At 37.8% G+C, this 12589-nt stretch overlaps 1 protein-coding gene and 1 pseudogene across 1 annotated transcript in view; one reads left to right on the top strand and one right to left on the bottom strand.

Annotated features, from left to right (window-relative positions):
* The window catches only part of LOC134661421 (atrial natriuretic peptide receptor 1), a 288858-nt gene that overhangs the window by 220680 nt on the left and 55589 nt on the right, over positions 1 to 12589 (bottom strand). The gene's annotated exons all lie outside the window — the stretch shown is intronic.
* LOC134654538 (uncharacterized) lies at positions 7735 to 9302 on the top strand (annotated as a pseudogene).

The raw sequence follows: 12589 nt of genomic DNA, 5'->3' as shown, positions 1-12589 counted from the left end.
TTTAAAAACTACATGTCAACGACACAAATAATAAACCACCACAAAGGTGCAATTACATTGCTATATTTCTAACATAACTATTCACGTGACACGACACAGATTGAAAAAATATTTTGACTAGTAACAAAAATAGTGTACTTATTCTTTACCGGAATAACGGCCTAGCTTATTCGGTAGTGACCCTGCCCAGGAAACAGGCGTTCACGGGTGGAATGGAATCAGTCGCAGGTATTTTTTTTTTCTCCTAAGTTGGATGTGTTCTATGGATTTAAGTACCTATTTACATATATAATATGTGACGTCCCACGGATACCTTATGGCCGTTGGCGCTTACGCTATTATTAACGCCGCTCCGCCGCCGCGCGCTATTATTATTGCGGCGCTATGCGACGTAAGCGCCAAGTGCCATAAGGTACCTTTTGCCGTGGAACGTCACATATATCATTGTCTAGTAGCCGCAACACAAGCTTTATTAACTTACTGTGGGACTAGGTCGATTTGTGTGAGATTGTCCCGAAATGTTTATTTATTTTATTTAAATATCGGCTCGAGTACATTTATGAATTCCAGGAATTGCATATGCCCATTCACGGAATCATAATAATAATAAAAATACCGGAGTGTGTAATTGTGTATGTATTCCAAACGCTGGATTCCAAACATTAAAAAAAAATGAGTTCTATATAACAAATGAACACATTTTAAAATTAAAACAATTAAAACAAATTATGTCAACATCAACATCAACATCAACATTTATTCAGCAAATAGGCCACAAGGGCACTACACACATTTACATACAGCAAAAAAAACACATCAACAATTCTGCCCTGCTAATAGTAAGTGCAGTACTTGCATGAAAATCATCGTTTAAATAAAGAACTTATTCAAAGAGAACAAGATAAACAATTGCATGACTTTTCAACTGCGATTACTGCATATGTTGTTAGCACGGCAGAATTATGAAATACAACATAGAGATGTATAAAGTCTCAGAATTACAAAAAAAAACTATAATAATAGTATTTAAATAAACCACAAAGATACAAAAACTATAATCTAAAATTATTTAGAGGTGTAAATGTCTCTAAGTGTCATAACTAAAAGATTACAATATATACTTAATCAAATTATCCTTAGAGATGTATAGGGTCTCCAAGAGTCAAAATCCTGTATAGCTAATTAAAACATTCATTAAGAGAGAAAATGATAATAAAAATAAAATAGCATCCGAGAACCGAATGAGGTGTGTCCATGTAATTATCCTCAAAATAAAATTACTAAATATAATAGCTCGTGGTAGCTTAAATAAACCAGTCTCCACAAACAGCACCCGTTGTTATCATCAGCACAGCACACAGTTGTTATCATAGTTATCCCACGGAATTCTACCTACATTAAAAGCTTATTCTCATCAAAAATGATGATTTCATAAATATATTATTATACGAAAATGTCGATAGAAATAAGGAAAAGATAAACTATTAACGTTAGAAGTTCTCCTCAATAACAACAGGAAAGGGAAAAATAACGAAATACACGTCAACACCTAATAGACACATCAGGGTGCGTAGCCAACGTGCCATCGTTAACGCTCCGTAGGGAACGAAACGCAGTTGTCACTGTCGCACTATTGTGTGTGTACTCTAAGCAGTTTTGTTGTTTTTGTAAAGATGATGTGCATACGGAATAAGTCATTGTGTTTTAATGTTAACAATTATAGGCCTATTACCTTTGCTTTATTGTAATTTCTTAATGGGGCAAGTTAAGATGTTTTGGTAAGTTTAATATGTCTGGCAAATGTCGCCATTGTAATGCCATTAGGTAGAAAAGTTTGGTACAAAGTAAATTCTAGATGGAGTCTAGCTAGAGAGCTATTATACAGCATTATATACCTCTGCGGCGTCTGTAGGCTTTTACTAATTGTATTAACTAATTTTTCGACATCGTCTGCTAGAGGTCGTCCTTGATTGCCGGCATTTTTTATTTCGCTCGGTACGGTAACGGAATTTTATTACCGTGTAAATTTAAAATTAAGCTAATTTAATCCTACAAAGCTTAATAATTAAAGTACGTGACAGTACTTTGTTGTGTGTTTGCTTATATGAAATGATTTGAGTTTTTTAACTACCAGGTGTGACTTCCGCGCTTGAGTTTCATCTATTTCAAGTTTGAAACAAGCTTCATTTGAAGAAATGAAGCTCAAGGGATAAGCCCATCTATTGTCAGTCTGGCTGCTGTTTTAGCCTTGTTGACAGACGACAACTTTGGTTGTCTTTCATTATTTATTCTTCGTTCGAGAATTTTCGAGTATAACCTGCTCTCCGAACATTGCCTTTGTAGTTACTAACCGCGGTATATTCGGAAAACAATATCCGTTCTAGAGAAGAGAGAGAACGATACGATATGTACTAGATACCTAGTAGTTTAGATTTCAACTAGATATCTTTTGCAGCTCAATTCGGGCAACCAATGTCACTTTTACGTTAAATTATCGTACTTATTAAGATCGTTTCAAAATCGTTTTGAGATCTAAAAATACATAACGAGACGTTTTAGACATTGTGGAAATCGTTCAAGAGTATATCTCCAGAATCGCGGAAATGTCAAATTTGACAGGCTAGATCTTAAAAATATCTTTATCGTATCTTGGTGATGTCTAATAGATATTTAGTTCAAAATCCTAAGACTTTTTTTAAGGCCCGTTGTAACCGCCCATGTTCTCACGTACGTTATTTAACTTTTATTCTGAAAAGGTGCCATGGCAATATCAAAATTTTCCAAGAGTATTACAGAAAAGTATTTTACTAATACTGTGAACGAGTAGTAAGTAGGTATTAAGTTAAATTAAAATTTAGGCACTAAAACAAAATACCAATTGGTCCAGTTTTATATCGAGCAATAACGTTTAAATAAAAAATTGAAGTAGGTACACATATTACTGGGAGACTTTTGCAATAGGTACGCAATATGAATTTTACTTACGCTAACATAGTGTCGTCGAAATTAAATGTGATTTATTAACAACTAGCGACCCGCCCGGCTTAGTACGAGTTAACAAATTATACACACACCTCTGTCTCAAGAATCACTCTATCGATAGGTGAAAACCGCATGAAAATCCGTTCAATAGTTTTTAAGTTTATCGCGAACATACAAACACACAAACAGATAGACGCGGCGGAGCCGGAGGACTTTGTTTAAGGTGTAGTGATTAAAAAAACAAATCCTACATGTAAACAATACATGACATACGATTATAAATGGGTAGGTAGATACAAAAAACTTAGGTATCTACTTCCAAAACTTCAGATAGCAGGACCCGGACCTCGGTCATCCTTAACGTATTAAAATCAAAAATAATGATCGCTATTAATAGCGAAATTACTTACCTATCTAAAGATACGGAACTAACTCCTATCTGTTTTGCGAATCAAAGATCAAAGCTTAAGTCTAAGCCAAGAATGTAAACTGTCTTTACGTCAATTCCCTACCGCTTTGTTTACAACTGTCGTCCATTACAAACGTAATGGGCCTATTTTTAAACAAAGTTTATGTTTACTAACAATATAACGTATCGTGTGAGATTCCTGTTGTTATGTCTGTCCTGTTGCTATTTGTGAAATAATTGTATGTTTCTCATGTCAAGTGATTTATTATAGTATTACCTATGTACTACTTAGTATTTATAAGGGCCTTAAATATTATACTGAATTTAGTTTGCACGAAATACAAAATTCTCAAATAATCCGATTATTCTGTACTGTGATGTAATTGTGTTCAGGTTCAGGAAGTTTTAATTAAATTTCCTATTATTTAGATATGAAAAAAGTATAAATAATTGTTAACCCTCGTTGTAACGTGGTATTTATATTAGCGAATAAAGTCAAATATGTGGTTATTTTCCTAAGGAGCGAGAAGGTAAAACAAAAAGCAGAGATATTTAACGCCAAAAATATAATTAGAAGAAACGTATCACCGCCGCAGTTAATTTCTGGTTTTTCCGTCTAATTAACAAGCAATGAAAGGACATAACATCATTCATCCCGCAATACTGAGAATAATTCCACTAATGAGTACTGATTGAGATAAATCAGAACCTTAAATTCGTTAACAGGATGTTGTTTTCTTCGAAACTAGAAGCCATACCATCTTTTCTTCCTTTGCCAGAAGCACGCCAGAAGTAAAAGACGAGTATCATGTAAAATCGCTTAATCTTCGTCTCTTCAACGCGTCAGTGTCAGTATTGTACCAACCAATGTCACTTTTACATTAAATTATCGTATTAAGATCGTTTCAAAATTGTTTTGAGATCTAAAAATACATAACGAGACGTTTTAGACAATGAGGAAATCGTTCAAGAGTATCTCCAGAATCGCGGAAATGTCAAATTTGAGAGGCTCTAGATCTTAAAAATATCGTTGTCGTATCTTTGTGATGTCTAATAGATATCTAATAGATGTCTAGTTCAAATTCCGAATCGGGCCCATACCCTACGGCTTTTTTTACTTGGCATATTTACCGTTGATTAAGATCCGAATTTCAGATTATGTCTCTTGATCTCGGCCTGTCTCGAGATCTCTCGACTAGTGTGTACAGCCGGCATGGAAGTTTCTACTAATATCGCGAAAAAAACACAAGGTCATATCAAAAACGTAATAAGTTGTTAAACCTGAACAAGGCTCAATTTCTTGTTTAAATCACCTTTTTTCTATTGCTGTCTAATAAGTAATAATTCCAAAAGTCCATTCGTAACATGATACTATTTCTTGCCTTTACTCTACCTTATTGTCTTTCAATGTTGTTAAAAAAATTTGACATAAAAATAAATTACTCGTATTGCCTAAGAAAACATTCATAAGATTAAATCCATAAATGCCTTAAATAGATTCCATTTTATGGGTAATTTCAGTTTCAAACAACTATTCCAAAGTACACCTAATGCTACTTAGACTAGAAATTCTCAGGCATTGAACACATTATGTATGCGCTTTATGTCTCCCCTGGGATAATGTGGTGTTGGTGCATAACTTTAAATTGAAGTTGCCTGTTACTTCCTTGTTCAAGGTATTCTACGTTGCATGGTGCATGTGAAGCTAAAGGTACCATACGGATTCAGACACACCAGCATTACTGCTGCAGTAATACTGTCCGCTGCATTACTGCAGGAACAGTCAAAAAGTAGTAATTTTATCGAACCATTTATGCAAAATTTGACGTTTTCTGCACGACTCCATTACGACTTCCGACTGCATTAAGTCGGCAGAATTACTGTTAGTATTGCAGTGTGACATTACTGCCCACCACATTGCTGCCTCAAATGTTAAAATCGATACTGATACCCAAGTTCCTGAAATTAGCGGCAGCATTGTCTCGCTGCAATACTGCAGCAATAACACTGCTGGTGCAGTCTGAATCCGAAAGATTATTGCATATTAAAACTGACTAAATAGTGATAAACCTGCGATCACACCGTAATTTAGCTATTGTAGGATTTGTATGACTCTTGAAAAACCCATCCAACTCCTTGTCATTAATTTTATCGTCCCACATCATAGACTAGGAATCCTCTAGACTGAGTTTAGAGCAATTATTTCATGAAACCGATGCTGCCAAAAATACGGGGGTGCGGAGGGGACGAGGTGAGCGAATCCCGTGCCGTGATTGGTCTTGACTCGAAGATGGAGTAAAACTACCGTATAAGTGGCAGAGGGGGTAACGTTACTATACTCAGTCTAGAGGATTCCTAGTCTATGTCCCACATACGAGCTCCGTATGTAGTTAAATTATGATGCAGCGACAGTTCATTTTATTCGATGCTTCTAAATGCGTATATGGAAAGTGCCTGTTACGTGCGTATATTGGTGGAGGATACGGTAAAGTTCTCTGGCCCCGACAATATTGTAATGGTTTGTCAGTTCGGTAATAAACATATGTATTTAATGTAGGTACTGAACGCGCGGTCTTCTGTTTTACACCCCCGAAAACCCTTCTTACCATCACCTGTACGGATATGATGTGGTTTTTGTCTACATGACAGCCTGATAAAACGGTGTCCGTCACTTTTTATCCGGCGGAGATAAAAAGTGACAGTTATTTTATCACGTGGATAAAGCGATCCATAATACGCCTGCTGAGCTTATATATGTACCAGACGGTCTAGCATGAGTTGCGTTCTCGCGCGCGACTCCATACTTGAAGTCGCGTCTGATGTATGGAGTCGCGCGCGAGAACGCAACTCATGCTAGACCGCCAGAAACCTAAAAAGTTAAAACTTCGACGGCTGTAAAACTTCAACAGCCAGACAATAAGTGATCGACGTCACTAAAATCTTCAATCTCCTCAAGTTTTTGCAATATGGTCCATGTCCTTTTTATCGCTCATCGTAAAATGTACACCAAGTAACAATTTAATGGAATCTAAGCTGTTAGTACCTACATAAAGAGAGAGCTACGCTACAATCGTATATTTTGTGTTTGCGCGTACATTTCGGTCACTTCCAATTTACGATTCGTATATGTACGTGTAAATATCGTAAAAACCGGCCACAAATATCATCTTTTAATACGAAAGAAAATTTATACGATTTATCTGTTACAGTTAAGCGTGCGTTGCACAAGATTTACTTAAGTATCCAATTAGCTTGTATTTAACTTGCAAGGTTTTTATATTTATACAGTTTGTTTTGTTGCTGCAAGCACTAAGTGTCTGTCTTCGCAGTTTGCGAACCATTTCTCGACCAATCGTTGGTGTTTGCGATTGACATGAAATTCATCATAGCTAGGTAGGTAAGTCCGCGCGGTGACAATACAATATTAGTTATGATATTTATTAACATTCGGGCTGATCTGATGACAAAGATCAATGTAAATTTTCTTACTTTGAAGTACATAGGGAGCTAGTTTCCCTAAATAATTACTAATAATAAAAAACCAAGCATAATAAATATCTACGTTCTTAGAAAATTACATCATTTTAATAAACCATGTGATTTTATAAGTCGGTTGAGATTAAGTTCAAAGACTTACTTCATAATTATCACATCAGTTTTTGTACGATGTTTCTGTTTCTACAAAAGTGACAAGATAGTTTACCATAAAACGTATGAAAAACCTCGAACACAATTCTTTCCCTACGGGTAATGTTGAAAAACCGGCCAAGTGCGAGTCGGACTCGCGCACGGAGGGTTCCGCACCATCAACAAAAAACAAGCAAAAAAACGGTCACCCATCCAAGTACTGACCCCGCCCGACGTTGCTTAACTTCGGTCAAAAATCACGTTTGTTGTATGGGAGCCCCACTTAAATCTTTATTTTATTCTGTTTTTAGTATTTTTTGTTATAGCGGCAACAGAAGTACATCATCTGTGAAAATTTCAACTGTCTAGCTATCACGGTTCGTGAGATACAGCCTGGTGACAGACGGACGGACGGACAGCGGAGTCTTAGTAATAGGGTCCCGTTTTTACCCTTTGGGTACGGAACCCTAAAAATGGCCTAATGACTTTTATTATCTTGTCTTCGCCTCCGAGATTTATCCTTTACATGGTAGTTGTCTAGCTATGCAGCAACCTAACGCACAAGTATTTAGAGTAGAAAGAGAAAACAAGATTGTTGTCTCTTTCTCCCATTGAATGCTCCCCACTCGCCACACCCGGGAGCAGCTTCATTCTTGTCTGTGCGTGCGCACCGACTGCACAAGTGAAATAAACCTACCTACGTTTAATAAGTAAAAATGTCACGTCGTCGTCATGAAGAAACCGGTGAAGAACAATGGGCCCGGCTAATGGAGGATTACGAACGGATGTTTCAAGAGGATCGAAGACCGAAACGTCGGCGTATTATATACTCCAGCTCCAGTAGTGAAGATGAAGATGTGCCACCCGAAGGTTAATATTATGGCCCCTCAGCTCGCCGTGTTTTATTGCTTTTACCGTTGAATTCTTCGGTAAAAGAAATTATATTTTTAAATATTTATAAATCCCGTTGTATTCTTCGGGCTAAAAATTGCCTACACAGTACGCATCTATGCGAATGATTATTCGTTGCATTCCACGGGCCACTTTTGCAGTATTCGACTTATTACCGTTGAATTCTTCGGTAGAAAAATGTTTGTCCTATACATATTTTTAAACCCGTTGTATTCTTCGGGTTATGTACCTATCTCAAAAGAATATTGGAACAGGCTTTCTGCCTTTCTTACTGTTAATTTGGAAAAATAACGCTTGGTATTTGCCGAGAGCAATATAGGTACCGCAACTGCAGGCTACCCTCTTTTTTGCAATATTTGGTAACCCGTTTAATGCGCGTGAGATCATCGCGCCCGAGCATTTGGCCTTTATAATTGTTACATTTTTATTTTTACGTTATGTTCGTAAATTGTTACAGAACATCTCAGTCCTACGAATGTGGATGCTGAGGTTTTAGAAGAAACCAATCCTGTTGTTTCTTCCGCCAATGAAGAGGTCGCGGATAATTTTGACCCAGATTTAATAAAAGCTCTTGGCGAAACGGAAACCGAGCAAGGTGAATTTGGAGTGGACCTGCAACCTGACATCGCCAGTCGTTTCCAACAGATTTTGATAAACGGCTTAAAAAAGGAAACGCGGGAGGAGTTATTGAAAAAATTTGTTTCCCAGCAATGTTCCTCTGGCCAAAGCTCCTACACTGAACCCAGAGGTAGCAGCAATGCTGGTGGAGACTTGCCGCCTTCGGGACAAGCGATTATATGGTAAGCAGGATCAGCTTGGGAGAGCTCTTGCGGCTGTCGGGAAGGCCCTGACATATTTATTAAAGAAGAACCCTGACATTGCCGAGGTGATATCTACTTTGAATGATGCCGGCAAACTAATCGCCGATTCTCATTATGCGGAAACCGACACCCGTCGATCAGTCATTATACCTCTGGTTGATAAATCTCTCATTGAATCCTTTAAGGACAGGAAAAGAGATAGTTTTTTGTTCGGTGACAAATTGGGCGACTTAGTAAACACCTCAAAGGGCATAAAGAAGACAAGTCAATTTATACAAGCATCGACATCTGCAAACGCAGGGTTAAACTCGACAGGCCCACCGCCTTATCGACCGCGGCAACAACGAGCCAGGCAATACTACCCGCGTCGTGTCGGTGGGCCGCCAACGACCTACCCTCCGCACCAGCTCGTGAATCGGCGGCGCGAACTACCGACGCGAGCGCCCGGTCGACGTTACCCCCCGCCGCCTCCGCCGCCGCCGCCACCGCGCGTTCGACGTCACCCGCCGCAGACGCATCGTTCAACCTATCGGGATCGGGACCGCAATTAGACTTACAGTCTCAGGTACACGCAGGTCGTTTGCGACATTATTTACCGGAATGGCGTTTGCTTACGAATGATAATTTTATTTTACGTGCTGTTTCAGGATATAAGATCCCATTTATCACTGAACCAAAACAAGCTCTAAGCGATTATCCAAAAAGACTTTTTTCCAAAAGTGAGCTAATTGCAATTAAACAGGAGTTAGCACATTTTATTGAGATTGGGGCAATTAAAAAATGTTTTCCTTCTACTGGCCAATTTGTTTCGGATGTCTTCCTAGTACCGAAAAGTGATGGCAGTATGCGCTTTATACTAAATCTCAAAAAGTTAAACAGATTCGTAAATACAGATCACTTTAAGATGGAAGACATTCGAACTGCAACTAGACTAATTTCAAAGGGATGTTTTATGGCTACAATTGATCTGAAGGAAGCTTATTTATTAGTACCAATTCATGATTCTCACCAAAAATATCTACGTTTTTTTGTCGAGGGTTCACTATTCGAGTTTAATGCTATGCCTTTCGGTTTGTCTGTGGCTCCATACATTTTTACCAAAATATTGCAGCCAGTAATAGGATACTTAAGGGCTCGTGGTTATAAGTCTGTACGATACCTAGATGATCTGTGTTTATTTGGAGATACGGAAGAGATGTGTATGGAAAACGTCAATCATACAATTGAGTGTTTAACTCGTCTTGGATTTGTAATTAATTATAAAAAAAGTAAGCTTACACCTTCCACGTCATGTAAGTTTCTAGGTTTTGTCCTTAATTCAGAGTCAATGACCTTGGAATTACCTAATTGTAAACGTCAGAGTCTGTTGAAACGCTTAAATAATATGGTGCTTACAAAAAGTATACGAATCAGAGATTTTGCGCGTTTCCTTGGTTCGCTTACCGCCGCGTGTCCCGCTATGGCTTACGGCTGGTTATACACCAAGTCTTTTGAACGGGTTAAGTACTTGGCACTATTAAAGAATAATGACAATTACGATTCATTTATGTCTATCCCAGAAACTTTGATAGATGATTTAAATTGGTGGAAGAGAAATATATTATCGTCGGTAAATCCTATAAAGCACTACAAGTACAAATTGGAAATTTTCACGGACGCCTCAACCACTGGCTGGGGGGCTGCATGTAATGGTGAAAAGACAGGAGGTCTTTGGACCTCATCAGAGAGTTGTAAGCACATTAATTACTTAGAACTCGCTAAGAGAGTATTTTTTGGATTAAAATCTTTTGCTGCAGACTTAAGTTGTTGTGAAATTCTTTTACGCGTGGATAATACCACAGCTATATCATACGTCAATCGCATGGGGGGTATCCAATATCCTCATTTAAATTCGGTATCGAACATGATTTGGAAATGGTGTGAAAAAAGAAATATACATATATTCGCGTCATATATAAAGTCATCATTAAATGTGGAGGCTGATAGTGAATCCCGGAAACTTAACGTCGATACGGAGTGGGAATTAGGAGCGTATGCTTTTGCAAAGGTTGTAGAAACCTTTGGTCAGCCGGAGATTGATCTATTTGCGTCAAGGATAAATGCAAAGTGTCATTTATATGTGTCTTGGAAAAGAGATCCATTTGCTTACAATATTGATGCTTTTACGATAGAGTGGAGTTCATATTTCTTTTATGCCTTTCCGCCATTTTCCTTAATATTGAAGGTTCTAAATAAAATTGTAACTGATCAAGCGACGGGCATCGTGATTGTACCGCAGTGGCCGTCCCAACCTTGGTATCCCATATTTAAGGCCTTATCTATATGTGATATATTGATATTGCCTCCTAATAAAAATCTTCTTTGTTCGTCTTTCAGACTAACACACCCGCTTCATCGTCAGCTTTCCCTGGCTGTGAGTGTGTTATCCGGGAAGCCTTCATCAGGCAAGGAATATCATTAGAATCTGCAGATATTATGCTCGCTTCCTTGGCGAAAAATACAAAGTCTCAATATTCTTCTAGTTTACGGCAATGGTGGTCTTACTGCGAAACTCATAATCACTTTCCCTATGATATAAATGTGTCTTTTCTATTACATTTTTTAACAGAATGTTTTAAGTCTGGAGCCTCTTATGGAACTCTTAATAATCATAGGTCAGCGATTTCATTGATTTCTCCCCATAGTGTTGGTCAGGATGAAAAGGTTAAAAGGTTCTTTAAAGGAATATTTAAATTGAAACCCGTGTTCCCGCGTTATAACGTTACTTGGAACCCATGTGTAGTGTTAGAATACTTACAAACCATTGATAATGATACTAATGATTTAGAACAATTAACAAAAAAGTTAGTCATGTTACTAGCGCTAGCGTCTGGACAAAGGACCCAGACACTTTCATTAATTCGAATAACAAATATTAAATCGTACAATGATCGAATAATAATCACAGTTTCAGATTTGATTAAAACTTCTGGTATCGGCCGTGCTCAACCTGTTTTTAATTTGCAAAATTTAAACATCTGTCCACCGACGGTGCTAAATAAATACTTGTCATTTACATCATCTCTTAGACTTGATAATGAAGATCGTTTATTCTTAACACATAAAAAACCGCACAGAGCTGCTTCATCCGAGACTATAGGTCGTTGGATCAAGCAGACTCTTCAGGCTAGTGGTGTCGACACTTCCATATTCGGAGCTCATAGCACGCGGCACGCTTCAACTTCTGCCGCTGCGCGTAATGGTGTAAGTGTCGACGTCATAAGACGATCTGCTGGTTGGTCTGGGCAATCAGCCGTGTTTGCAAATTTCTATGACAGACCAATTGTTGATTCAAACACAAATTTGTTACCAGAATAATATGTTATGTATTAATGTGATATTTAGATTGTGTAAAAATTAATACATTATTTAAATACCTTATATTACTGATGAGTTTCCTTTTGTGTCCTATTTTATTACCTATAACTATATTACACGACGCAACATTGAAAATCTGAACATCTACCATGTAAAGGATAAATCTCGGAGGCGAAGACAAGATAATTAGATGATCAAACGAACTTACCTGAAGTGAAGTTCGATCTTAATTATCTTGTCTTCGCCGAGGAGATTTAAGGGCCCTCCCTCCACTTAATTTCATTTGGTTTGAATATTTATTTTTTCCCCCTTAAGTTCAATGTTGCTGTTCCTATAGTTTCGTCTCTGAAAACAATGAAGCTGCTCCCGGGTGTGGCGAGTGGGGAGCATTCAATGGGAGAAAGAGACAACAATCTTGTTTTCTCTTTCTACTCTAAATACTTGTGCGTTAGGTTGCTGCATAGCTAGACAACTACCATGT

This window comes from Cydia amplana, chromosome 1 (genome assembly GCF_948474715.1).
Source record: "Cydia amplana chromosome 1, ilCydAmpl1.1, whole genome shotgun sequence".
Classification (NCBI taxonomy): Eukaryota; Metazoa; Arthropoda; class Insecta; order Lepidoptera; family Tortricidae; genus Cydia; species Cydia amplana.
This window is presented reverse-complemented; position numbering and strand designations above follow the sequence as displayed.